General features: G+C 39.2%; 1 protein-coding gene across 3 annotated transcripts in view; it reads left to right on the top strand.

Moving 5' to 3' along the window:
* The first annotated feature begins 8,043 nt into the window (after window positions 1–8,043).
* LOC143369734 (uncharacterized) overlaps window positions 8,044–11,185 on the top strand; it is a 167,250-nt gene continuing 164,108 nt past the window's right edge. For 2 of the 3 annotated variants that reach the window (XM_076814058.1, XM_076814060.1), the window contains exon 1: window positions 8,045–8,805. The gene's annotated coding sequence lies outside the window, so the exon portion shown is untranslated. Of the gene's footprint in view, window positions 8,806–11,185 lie in introns of all 3 variants that reach the window. The other variant, XM_076814061.1, reaches the window with a different exon arrangement.

Below are 11,185 nucleotides of genomic sequence, written 5' to 3'. Positions count from 1 at the left end.
GATTTTTGGTTTCAGACGAAACCAAAAGACGCTACGTTGCCCGCAGTGCAATAATTGCGTCGCCAACGGACTGGGCATAACTTTGTTATTTGCCGCTCTTTTTTAATAATTTTTTTTTGTTATATACCTTAACCTGTTAATACAATATCCTGAAAGTTTCAGAAAGATCTATCAAATACTTTCTTTAAAAAAAATTCCCGAATAATGCCTCGATTTTCATTTAGTTACACCAGGCTCCCCCCTTAATCTTGAAATTTGCAGAATAGCTTTTACTTAATCTCTTAGAAATAGACCGAACCGGTGTGCCGATAACATTTACTTTTAAGTTTTAAAAATTCTTTACGGTCGAAATTCTAAATCATTTTACTTAACATCACTAATGAACGGAATAAACTTCAAGCAATTAAGTGTGATATTGTCTGCGCTTTATGATTATGAAATTATGACTATGATACCTAGGCCGGTATTCATAGTCGCTACTTATTCTTAAGCGAATGCTTAAGAAACTACACTCATATAGTTTATATAAAAAAATTAAATTTGATTTCGGACCTGCTGTTCCATTATAGTTACACATTCGTCCAGCTCGCGTGGGGGTGTCTAGAAGATTAATTATTATATTAAAATTATGCATGTCTTTCTATTTTTTTATAGGCTCTTAAGATAGCATACTAAAGATGGGTTAACAATTTTTCTACGAAAACTGTAAATTATTCCTGAAAAAAATCTTAAAAATGGCTTACTTTTCCGGCTGTCACAGTGGTGTTGCCCCTTAAGGGGGTATTCTAAAAAATTCGATTTTTCTTATTTTTTATTAGTTTAGGGTTTCGAAAATATGTCCATAAAATATTAAGGTGAAATTCGTAGAACTCTCAAAGTTATAGGGGCTTAAGGGTACTAGGCAGTCGTTCCTGTCTAAAATTAAGCATTTCTGTTTCAATTAATTACAAAGAAACAAATTGAAACTGAGACTTGTTCTTTGGCATGAAGTTTATTAACATCATAAGCTTTAAAAAAAATGTTTGTGGAGTCAAAAATATGCATTATATATTACGCTACAGATGGATCATTAAAGAGGCTTTTTAGAAAAAGTTTCTTCTGTTTTGCAGTGATAACTCAAAAACGGAGGTTCCAATCGATTAAAAAAAATTCGAGCGTCTTCACAAAATGTGTAGTTTCGGACCAGACCTAATTAAAGTTAACGAAAACTCTTATTTTTTATAAAAATAAACTAAAACCCCATTGAGACCCCACTGATGAGGTTTTACCATCCCTCAACCCCCAAAACATCAGGTATCAGTTTCTTTTCACAAAGAATAAGAGTTTTCATTAAGTTTAATTTAGGTCTGGTCCGAAACTACACATTTTGTGAAGGTGCTCGAATTTGTTTTGAATCGATTGGAATTTCCATTTTTGAGTTATCACTGCAAAACAAAAGAAACTTTTTTTTAAAAAATCCTATTGAATGATCCATCTCTATCGTCTTATATAATGCATATTTTTGACTAAACAAACAAGTTTTTTAAAGCTTATGATGTTAATAAACTTCATGCCAAAGAACAAGTCTCAGTGTCAATTTATTTCTTTGGAATTAATTGTAACAGAAATGCTTCATTTTAGACAGGAACGGCTGCCTAGCACCCTTAAGGCCGCAGTTCCCTCGACCCTTGTGTCTAAAGAGGCTATGACTGCCAGCAGAGAAGAGAGAGCTGCCCAACATGATTTTTTTGAAGCTGGGGAAGGTTTCCTCTACGGTCCTGGTATACCAGATTAGGGATAAGTTACAGAAATTAGTCGTTATCTACCGTAACTTCAGTCGTATAGGTCATAACTGCATGAAAAACTTTAAACGCGTTTTTCTCGAAACAATTTTTTTTAAATCGGGCGCACATTTTTCTCAAAAACTACTGGACCGATTGAGCTAAAATTTGACACACGTTCAAAGTGAACGTGTACCTATAGCCCGAACCAGAATTATATAAATAGTTTCACTACAACCTCCCCCACACCTCGTTTTAGCTGAAGAAAAGTCGAAAAAATCAAATATAAATTTTTAAACAGCTGCGATTTCGGTAACAATGTCCGGACTTGGTTACACCTAGTTCAGGCGACAACTACACTCGTATAGTTTAAAAAAATCTTTGGTACTTTCGTTTCAGACGACTAGGAGGGCCGCAATTCGCGCGCCCGATGGGGCCGGTTTTTGATGACACGACCTACTCTTCCGCGTGTAACTTGTACAAATTTCAATGTAATGCATTCCAAAAATTTGTGTTGATAATTCAAACACTACTAAATATGTGTGCAAAACCGCTGCCCTGTAGGCGCGATAGTTTTTCCAGAATTAATTTCCAAATATCGCCTTCAAAAACGAGTGTCCAGACTAGAATACCCCCTTAAATAGTTCCCTTTCTGGAAACCGCGGCTCCTCTATCGCTTTCGAGCGATGGCGCAGAGATGCCGCCTATGCACGGGCGTATCCGCGGGAAGGCTCGCGCTCGTGAGAGCAAAAGGGAGATGGGACGAGACGGAAGAGTTGAGAGAAGGCCGCTGGGAGCTGCGAGAGAGATAGGGAGCAAGAGAGCGGCGAACGAAGCGATTCTGGGAGAGTTAGGCTGACAGATAGAGAGAGGACGATAAGAGCGGGCCAGCAGATGCGACAGAGAGCGCGTGGGCCATCCTATGGCATCGCGCGCGGCCCGGGTAAGTACGTCGTGCATACACATTTATGGTGAATCGCATTAATATTGAGACACCATGCTGTATACTTCGCAAGTTATTACTCTGCACATGTTATAGAGTTGACAAATAACTTGTTTTTTAATAAACTGTTGTACTTATTCTAGTTGATAAAAGGATAAAATTTATTTAGTTCCCATAGTTCCCTATACGATAAACAGTACCTATGTGACATGGTATATATTTTTTTCTAGCAGCTCTAAACTGCAAAGTGTCCATGCCAAAATATTTTTGTCATGCTAGAACCAAACACTATTTCTTATGTTACTTACACTGCAAAGTATACCTATGAACGATTAAATTTTATACTCGTTTTAGTAAGTCCAACAGATGATTTTAGATGATTGTTTCTTATAATTACGAAATTTACCTATATGCAAAGTATGAGCAAGCATGGGACTTCGTGGGTAAAATAGCTCTTTTGATGCATATTTACTCGTAGTTTGTCGTGGTAAAATTTGGAAGTCATATCAGAAAATCACTATTTTAATAAATTTTAATTAGAGTACTGTAAATATTTTAAGGCACAAATCGTGAGAGTTTTATTGAAATAAATCCAGAAAAAGGGTGTCTACTTTTATTTGTGTAATGAACATGAAGTACTAAGAAGAATGATTTTTTAATTAAATGGCTCTAGACTAACAGTAGATTTATTTGAGGAGATCAGAAGAAACTGCATCCTGAAACACTGACGTGTGCTAAAGGAAGATGGATACAATAGTAGACTTGTGTGTAAAAGTCTCTTCATTAACGATGTGGAAATTTAGCATCATTGGGTTTGATGAGGGAATAGAATAATTAAAAATTTCAAGTCAACTTTGATCCAGGGTGACGAACAGTTCGTAGTTTGAGCTTGTATGTGGATTATTTGAATAAGCTAATTAAGTTCCATTAATATAATTCTACGTAAAAAGATTTAATAGAAAGGACAAATAATACGGTCATACAGACTTATATCTATGCTAATTTTTAATCATATATGAATTCCACTTCATGTAAATGCGAAAGTGACTCACTTCAAGATAACGATCAAAAGTACAAGTCACAGGTGCTTTCAGAATGCTTATGTGTACAGAGTGTTTCCAAAATCGTGGTACGCACAACCGGAATAGAGACGATTCCGCATGCAAAAATAAGTCGAAAATATAGAATGAAATTTTTTCATATAAGTATAGCTTCATTTTCGAGAAAATCGAATTTGAGAATTTGTTTAGCACCCACGCACTTGGCTGAGAATTGGGAAGAATATGGCAGTAAATATACTTAAAGTAAGTACACGTGGAATGGATCCTTGTACAAAAACTTGTCGAAATTGTAGAATAACTTTTTTCGAACGTGGTTGAGTTTTTGAGAAAATCGATTTCAAAATTCAACCAATTGTTAATACAGTGCACGCGCATTTAACGGATTACGAAAATCGATTTTCTCGGAAGCAAGGTCTCGACGAAAAAAAATTGTTCCATAATTTCCAAGCATTTTTCGATGAGATTCATTTCATTTGCAGTTGTAGTATATTTACTAGGGCGGAGCGATACTATATAGGCGAAAATTTAAATTTGAATTTTCAGTTGGCCTGGGTGCGGAATAGTTGTTTTTTGATTAACCAAAGATAAATGTAAAAAATTTTTGGAAAAATATTCATGCCTGCAGGTTCAGTTTTCTCCTAAAAATGATTATATCATCATACTATATAGGCCAAAATTTAAAATTGAATTTTCAGTTGGCCTGGGTGCGGGATAGTTGTTTTTTGATTAACCAAACACAAATGTAAAATTTTTTGGAAAAATATTCATGCCTGCAGGTTCAGTTTTCTCCTAAAAATGATTATATTATCATACTATATAGGCCAAAATTTAAATTTGAATTTTCAGTTGGCCTGGGTGCGGGATAGTTGTCTTTTGATTAACCAAACACAACTGTAAAAAAATTTGGAAAAAATATTCAATAATATTCGGTATCATTAAAAATGATTATATGATTATTTAGGAGAAAAAGGAACCTGCAGAAAATATGATTATATGATTATTTAGGAGAAAAAGGAACCTGCAGACGTGAATATTTTCCATTTTTTTTTTACATTTGTGTTTGGTTAATCAAAAGACAACTATCCCGCACCCAGGCCAACTGAAAAATCAAATTTAAATTTTTGCCTATATAGTATTATTACATAATCATTTTTAGAAGAAAAATGAACCTGCAGACATGAATATTTTCCAAAAATTTTTTACAGTTGTGTTTGGTAAATCAAAAGACAACTATCCCGCACCCAGGCCAACTGAAAATTCGAATTTAAATTTTCGCCTATATAGTATGATTATATAATTATTTTTATGAGAAAAAGGAACCTACAGACATGAATAATTTTCCAATTTTTTTTTACAGTTGCATTTGGTTAATCAACAGACAACTATCCCGCACCCAGGCCAACTGAAAATTCAAATTTAAATTTTCCGCTCCGCCCTAATATTTACTGATGTTGATACTGCTGATTTTTAGTCAGGCGCGCGAGTGTCGAATTTTTAAAATTGGTTTTCTCGACAACAAGGCCCCCTATGAAAGAATCCCATTCTACAATTTGAAGTTAATTTGCATGGGGAATTACCTCCTCTCCGGTTGCACCACATTTCGGAACACCCTGTACATGAAACCTTCGCGCTCCCCTCCGCAAATCATAAGATTGTATTGCAATGGATTACCTAAAGAAAGCTATACCTAACAAGCTTAAAAGTTCGAAACATGTTAGTTAAGAAGACGGCTATCCAACAAATCACTAGGGTAGACCAGGGGCGGTAGTAACACTTTGACTTTGGAATACGATTACGCAAAAACTATTACATTTACAACAACAGTCTTTTTACAAAAATGTTACTTACTTATCTGATATTATTTGAGCCACAACAGTTTCGCTGTATGTCAAGTAATATTCCGGTTATTAATAAAAAATGAGAAGCGAAGAAAGTGTTACAACCGTTCCTGACCCCGGGTCGGTTGTAACACTGCATGGAGTCGATTAGTAGCACAAATTTAACTTTACAAATTTAAAATATTTATTGATTTTAATTATTATGGTAAATGAAAAAAAGTAAAATTTAAAACCAATTATGCGGTGTCGACATTGTGGCAGAAATAGAAAACGTTTTGGCTGGTGCATTCTTCGTGTGATCAATCCTTACATTCAGTACATGCACCCATTTTTTATTTGGTTTGCTTGTGCTGTGCTATAGGCTTCCATGCAAACAAGACAATATTATTAATCTTCTTTGTCACTATTCGGTTCTGTCGCGGCACAACCGACCCCGACTGCCGATGTTACAATCGCCCCCGACCAGGTTTTTGAACTTAAATTATAATTTTTTATTAACTTTTTATATTTTTTTTACATTAAATATTAAAAATAGAGAAAACACGTATTTGCAAAGGGGGTGTTTATATTGCAATTTTAAATCAGTAAGGAAAAGTTATTTTAGGGTATCGAAAAGTTATTTTCTTCACTATGCATGGCTATTGTGTATCTATACTGCTAGAATATGGATGTGTGTATTCAAAATGTCTTTCTACATCACATATCCAAAATTTGTGTTAATATCTATCGTATGTTTTGAGATATTTAACGTGTTACAATCGCCCCCGGTCTACCCTAATATAAGGTGAACAGTATTTTTGTGGAGTGCGGAAATATTTTTGTGACATCGGAATAAGACTTGATTTCATATATTAATTATTCTCTAGAAAACTATATGAATTAAATGAATAAATTGTATGCGTTTGCCAATTACGAGAATCGATTAACTTGTTCGAAAGCAATTAATTCGATAAGTCCGTAATAAGTAGGTATTACAAATACCTAAGAGTTAAACTGTCTATCATTAGAACACATCTCCGATTTCCTGTAATCAAAAGTGTTAGTTTTGGGGGTGCGACTCACATAATACAGAATATATTTTTTTCTCGTGGTTAGATTTTTCGAGATATCAACGTCATTTTTCTAATTAGGATGACTAATTTGCATGACCAAATTTTTACAGGAGATGAAAAAGCAAATCGACTCTTCTCAACAAACATTCTTATAATTCCATAATTTAAAGTAAAACTGGGGTTGGTATGTATTTACCTCTTAATATTTTATGAGTACTGGTTTCTAATAAACATCAAAACTGTCTCGTTATATTGTCTTTTGTTTAACCCTTAACTGGTATACTGTTTTTGGCAAACGTGACTGGTATACTGGGGTCGTGGCAGACCCCAAATAAAAAAGGACACAGAAATTTGTAAAGTCGACACTAGAGCAACCACTATGAATATTTTCTTCTTAGGTAATGTAGAAAATAATAGAAGCGTAGATAGTTAAACTATTATTATAAAATTAATTAGAAATTCAGTTTACCAACTTAGACAACCGAAAATTGTACATCGAACTTTGGGTGCTTGGGGTCACGAGCGACCCCAGGATACCAGTTACGGGTTAAGAGTAGCTTAACATTTTGATAGTTATTTCGCAGCTCAATATTATCCGCAAGATTTTAAATAAAGTACAATACTCCTTAAGACGTCGACTGCTAAAAGGGTAAATATTCTATTTTTGTATAACAGAATACTCCACTGTTGAATACAAGTCTTCTAAACTAAGATAAATTCACAATACCTCGACCCAATTAAATTGCAATGAAATCTTAACGTATTTTGGTTATCCACCCATAAACTTCAATCAATCTGCCCCTCTAGATTGAAAACTGTTGCCTAGAGAAGAAGACGACACCGATATATATTTTGTATGGACAGATTGTCGTATTATAAAAATTTTCGCAGGTATTTTATATCGTAAGGTTAGGTGATTCCTACTGTACACAGAGCAATAACGATGTGTCCGATGTCTCCATGGTGTTGGAATATTAATGCAAGTCACTGTATACCTGAGCGGCGTTAGTGTAGAGCAGGTCGCGAATCCGCGGCGCGGCACGGTGCGGCGCGTTCGCGCGACAGAAACCGTAGAAAGCCAGGCCGCCGCCACTGGGCTGAGCGACCGCGCCGCGCCGCGCTGGTGGTTCTCCCTCAGCCCGGCCCGGCCCGGGCCGGGCCGTGTCGAGTCGAGCGGAGTCGAGGGGAGTCGAGTGGAGTCGAGTCGAGTCGCAAGTCACCTCCGCTCACCTCACGGCGCGCTCACCTTCAGTCCGCGCTCGAATCGTGCACCACGGAACACGCGAGAGCGAGCTGAGGCCGGCTGCCGCAACCGAGTTGGACACACGCGCCCGACTAGCACCGGAGCAAGCGACTAGCGAGCCTCGTACAGAATCTCATTCACGACCTTCGCTCGATCGCGAATAGGCCGGCAGTCAGAGTAAAGTAGTTACGCGGAGCACTTATGTGACAGGAACCACCCGGGCGTCGTTGCTTGCACTCGGCCAGGACACCTTGGTGGAACACGAGTTGGACGAGTCCCGTGACAACCGGTTAGATCGACGCGCGGCTCACTCCCAAATCACCAATGCCGCTCTATTATGTCACACTCCCACGCGAATGACGGCTACCGCTGCCGGCGTGACGGTGAACCGAACGAACGTCGTCGTTTGACATTTCCACAAGCGTGGAGCGGTTGACGTGGTCCTGGTGGTGGTCGTGCACGCGCCGGGCAGCCAGTGTTATGCTCCGTCGCAGCTGTCGTCGCTGGTGAGTCGGTGATCAACGCGGTCCAGCACCACGCCGTCAACGTGTACCTGCGAGGCTCCGTACTCTAGACCTAGTGGACCTACCTGGTGACTTGGCGCGTCCAGAAACTCTGCCCCGGTGTACGCGGGTTCACGCACGGGCAAGTACACGCGACACGCGGCGGACCGGACTCTCGTGGCTGTTGATTACGAATGCCGATTGCTTCGCGGAACCGTGAAAGATCGCTAATGTTCGATAGCCGCGGCCGAAGGACGAGAGACTTGCGCGGTGCAGGGTTCTAGTAGAGTCAGTGAAATTCTTTGCCCAGAGCTGTGAAAAGTCCGACGAACCTGGAGCAGATCTGGAGCTGGATCTGAGGAAGATTCTGGTCATCGCGGGGGGATCCTTCTAGGAGATCAGAAGGTAACTATATAAGAGGCGCTGACCCTCGCAGAAATCTGATCGACACGTGACGAACGGTGTCGCGTATCGGTCCACCCGGTCGACCCTAGATTTCGAGCTTGGGCTATTGTGCTTATACCCGCGACGGTGTAGATCGTGACTTTGGGCTATGAAATCGGTAATGAGCCGCAAGTCTTGAGGGCGAGTACGTACACACCTTAGCAACGTGGTCGCGTGTGAGTCACACACCGAGGGCGCAGACGATACCGTCGCCCCGATACAATACGCCACCATCCCAGCCGCTATTCTTTTTCCTTACGGTAGGAAATCGGAGGAAAGGATAATAAGCGAGAAATACACTCTCTCTTAGCCGCCGGCCGGTTTCATCGTTGCGCCGCGCCGCGCCGCGCGTGGGTGTACGCGGGAGAGGAAGAGAGAGAGGGAGAGGAAACGAGGCAGCACGCGCGCGCGCGCGCGCGCTTCAAGTCGATTTTTCAAAAATCCACCGTGAAACCTTCGTTAACGACGATCCAATCCTCGATAACCGAGTTCGTTCGTCGATCGATCGTGCGCGAGATACCGTGCGATTTCGATCTCGATTGGGCCTTCCTGTATCGAAAATCAAACCGCGGACGCGGTAGGTGGAAATTATCTTGAATTGCGTTCGAAGGTTCGGGTTGGGTTCCAGTTTTTTCTACAGTCAGTCTCCTTACGCAATTGATCGTAAGATTTGAAGGAGGTATCCTAAAAATTGTATTGCCCCGCTGTAACATGATTTCCGGATCTCTAGTATCAGGCTTTACTTTCTCGCCGTTATAAGCATTTTTTAACTGAAACCTAATAGAGCCGAAACCTATACGTATTGCTCTTTAAAGATTATAATGAACTCAACAGGTTCTCTAATAGTGATGAAGATTAGCGGACGTAGATAAATGATCTTGCGATTTTTAGTCCTTCAGAAGCTTCGCGTGCCAAGCATGCGTAACTAAACAGTGACCCAAAAAATTGCCTCTTTTTGGTCCCACGATTTTGGAACTGAATTTTGTGCCAAATTATACTTTATGATGAGACATCAATCACACGAAATTGCCAAGTTCAGGTGACAATTAGTTTCTGAGATATGGGAGGTGAAAGGAGTGACAATTTTGCAGTTTTGCTGACAGCTAACAATGAATTTGAACTTAGATTTTCAAAATTCACAATGACCGATTCAACATGGTGGGCGATATATTAAAAGTAGCACCCACTACACAGTAATTTATATTTTTTTTATTTTTATTTTTTTTCGTGAATTTTGAAAATCTAAGTTCCAATTCGTTGTTAGCAGTCAGTAAAACTCCTGGAAATAATTGTTTAAATTATCGGACTGACATAAAAGTCCGTACATCAAAGCGTACGGGCTGACGCGTTAACGAATTTTCACTTATTTGACCTGCCATATCTCAGAAACTAGTTGTCCCCTCAACTTGAAAATTTGTTGTGATTGATGTCTCATCATAAGGTATCATTTGGCCCAAAATTCAGTTCCAAAATCGTGGGACCAAAAAGAGGCTAGAAAAGGCCCCATTTTTGGGTCCCTCTTTCCGTTTTGCATCTTCAGCGTATCATGGACACTTTTCTACTGATAACGTACTGCACTAGGTACATACACAAATGTTGACCTGCACCGTCGCGACAATTCTGAATTTCATGCAGCTATTTATGTGGGTTGGGACTTGAAACTCGCATTATTATCCAATAAAGGAGAACTAATTAATGACACACAATGATTACCAATTAATTACTGGCTAATGTGAATAAGTCAAATCGTCCAAAAATTGTAGAAATAGTTTAATCACAATTGCAACTGATCGTGGGACCGTCGGTTTAACCCTTGGTCCCCGCTGTTGCGGACTTTTCGGGCCCAAGCGCAACGTTGCCGAGTGCAATAGCAGAAGGGAAAGCTTTCGAAATCGAAAAAAAATACTGTTCTAAGAAAAAGAATGTACGGACCCAAACTGACCCAGGCGCCGCGCCGGCTTCCGTGTGATCATTAGAACCGTACGGCGTGCGCCGCGCCGCCGGACTTTGTTTATCGCTCTGCAATTTTTCAAACGTTTCAAAATTATCGATGCTTTTGCAATACGCTGTAACTCGAACGTCTTCGTAACTAGAAATCGAGAAAAATGAAACGAATGAACTTGAAAACCAAATAACCTTCCTACATTGATGCCATTTACTAGTAAGTTTCGTTTCTACTAAAATGTGATGGACCAGCATCATATTACAATTTTCCTGGCTGTTTATTGAACAGAAGCACATTTTCTAGTACGACAGGCAATTGTTCTCGTAAAAGATTTAGATAGAAAACTTCCCTTCAGTTTTTCAGTAAAGGAACGTTTAAATAATTACGTTTATTACT

This window comes from Andrena cerasifolii, chromosome 6 (genome assembly GCF_050908995.1).
Source record: "Andrena cerasifolii isolate SP2316 chromosome 6, iyAndCera1_principal, whole genome shotgun sequence".
In the NCBI taxonomy this organism is placed as follows: Eukaryota; Metazoa; Arthropoda; class Insecta; order Hymenoptera; family Andrenidae; genus Andrena; species Andrena cerasifolii.
Note: the sequence above shows the minus strand (reverse complement) of the source record. Positions and strands in the feature narration are given on the sequence as shown.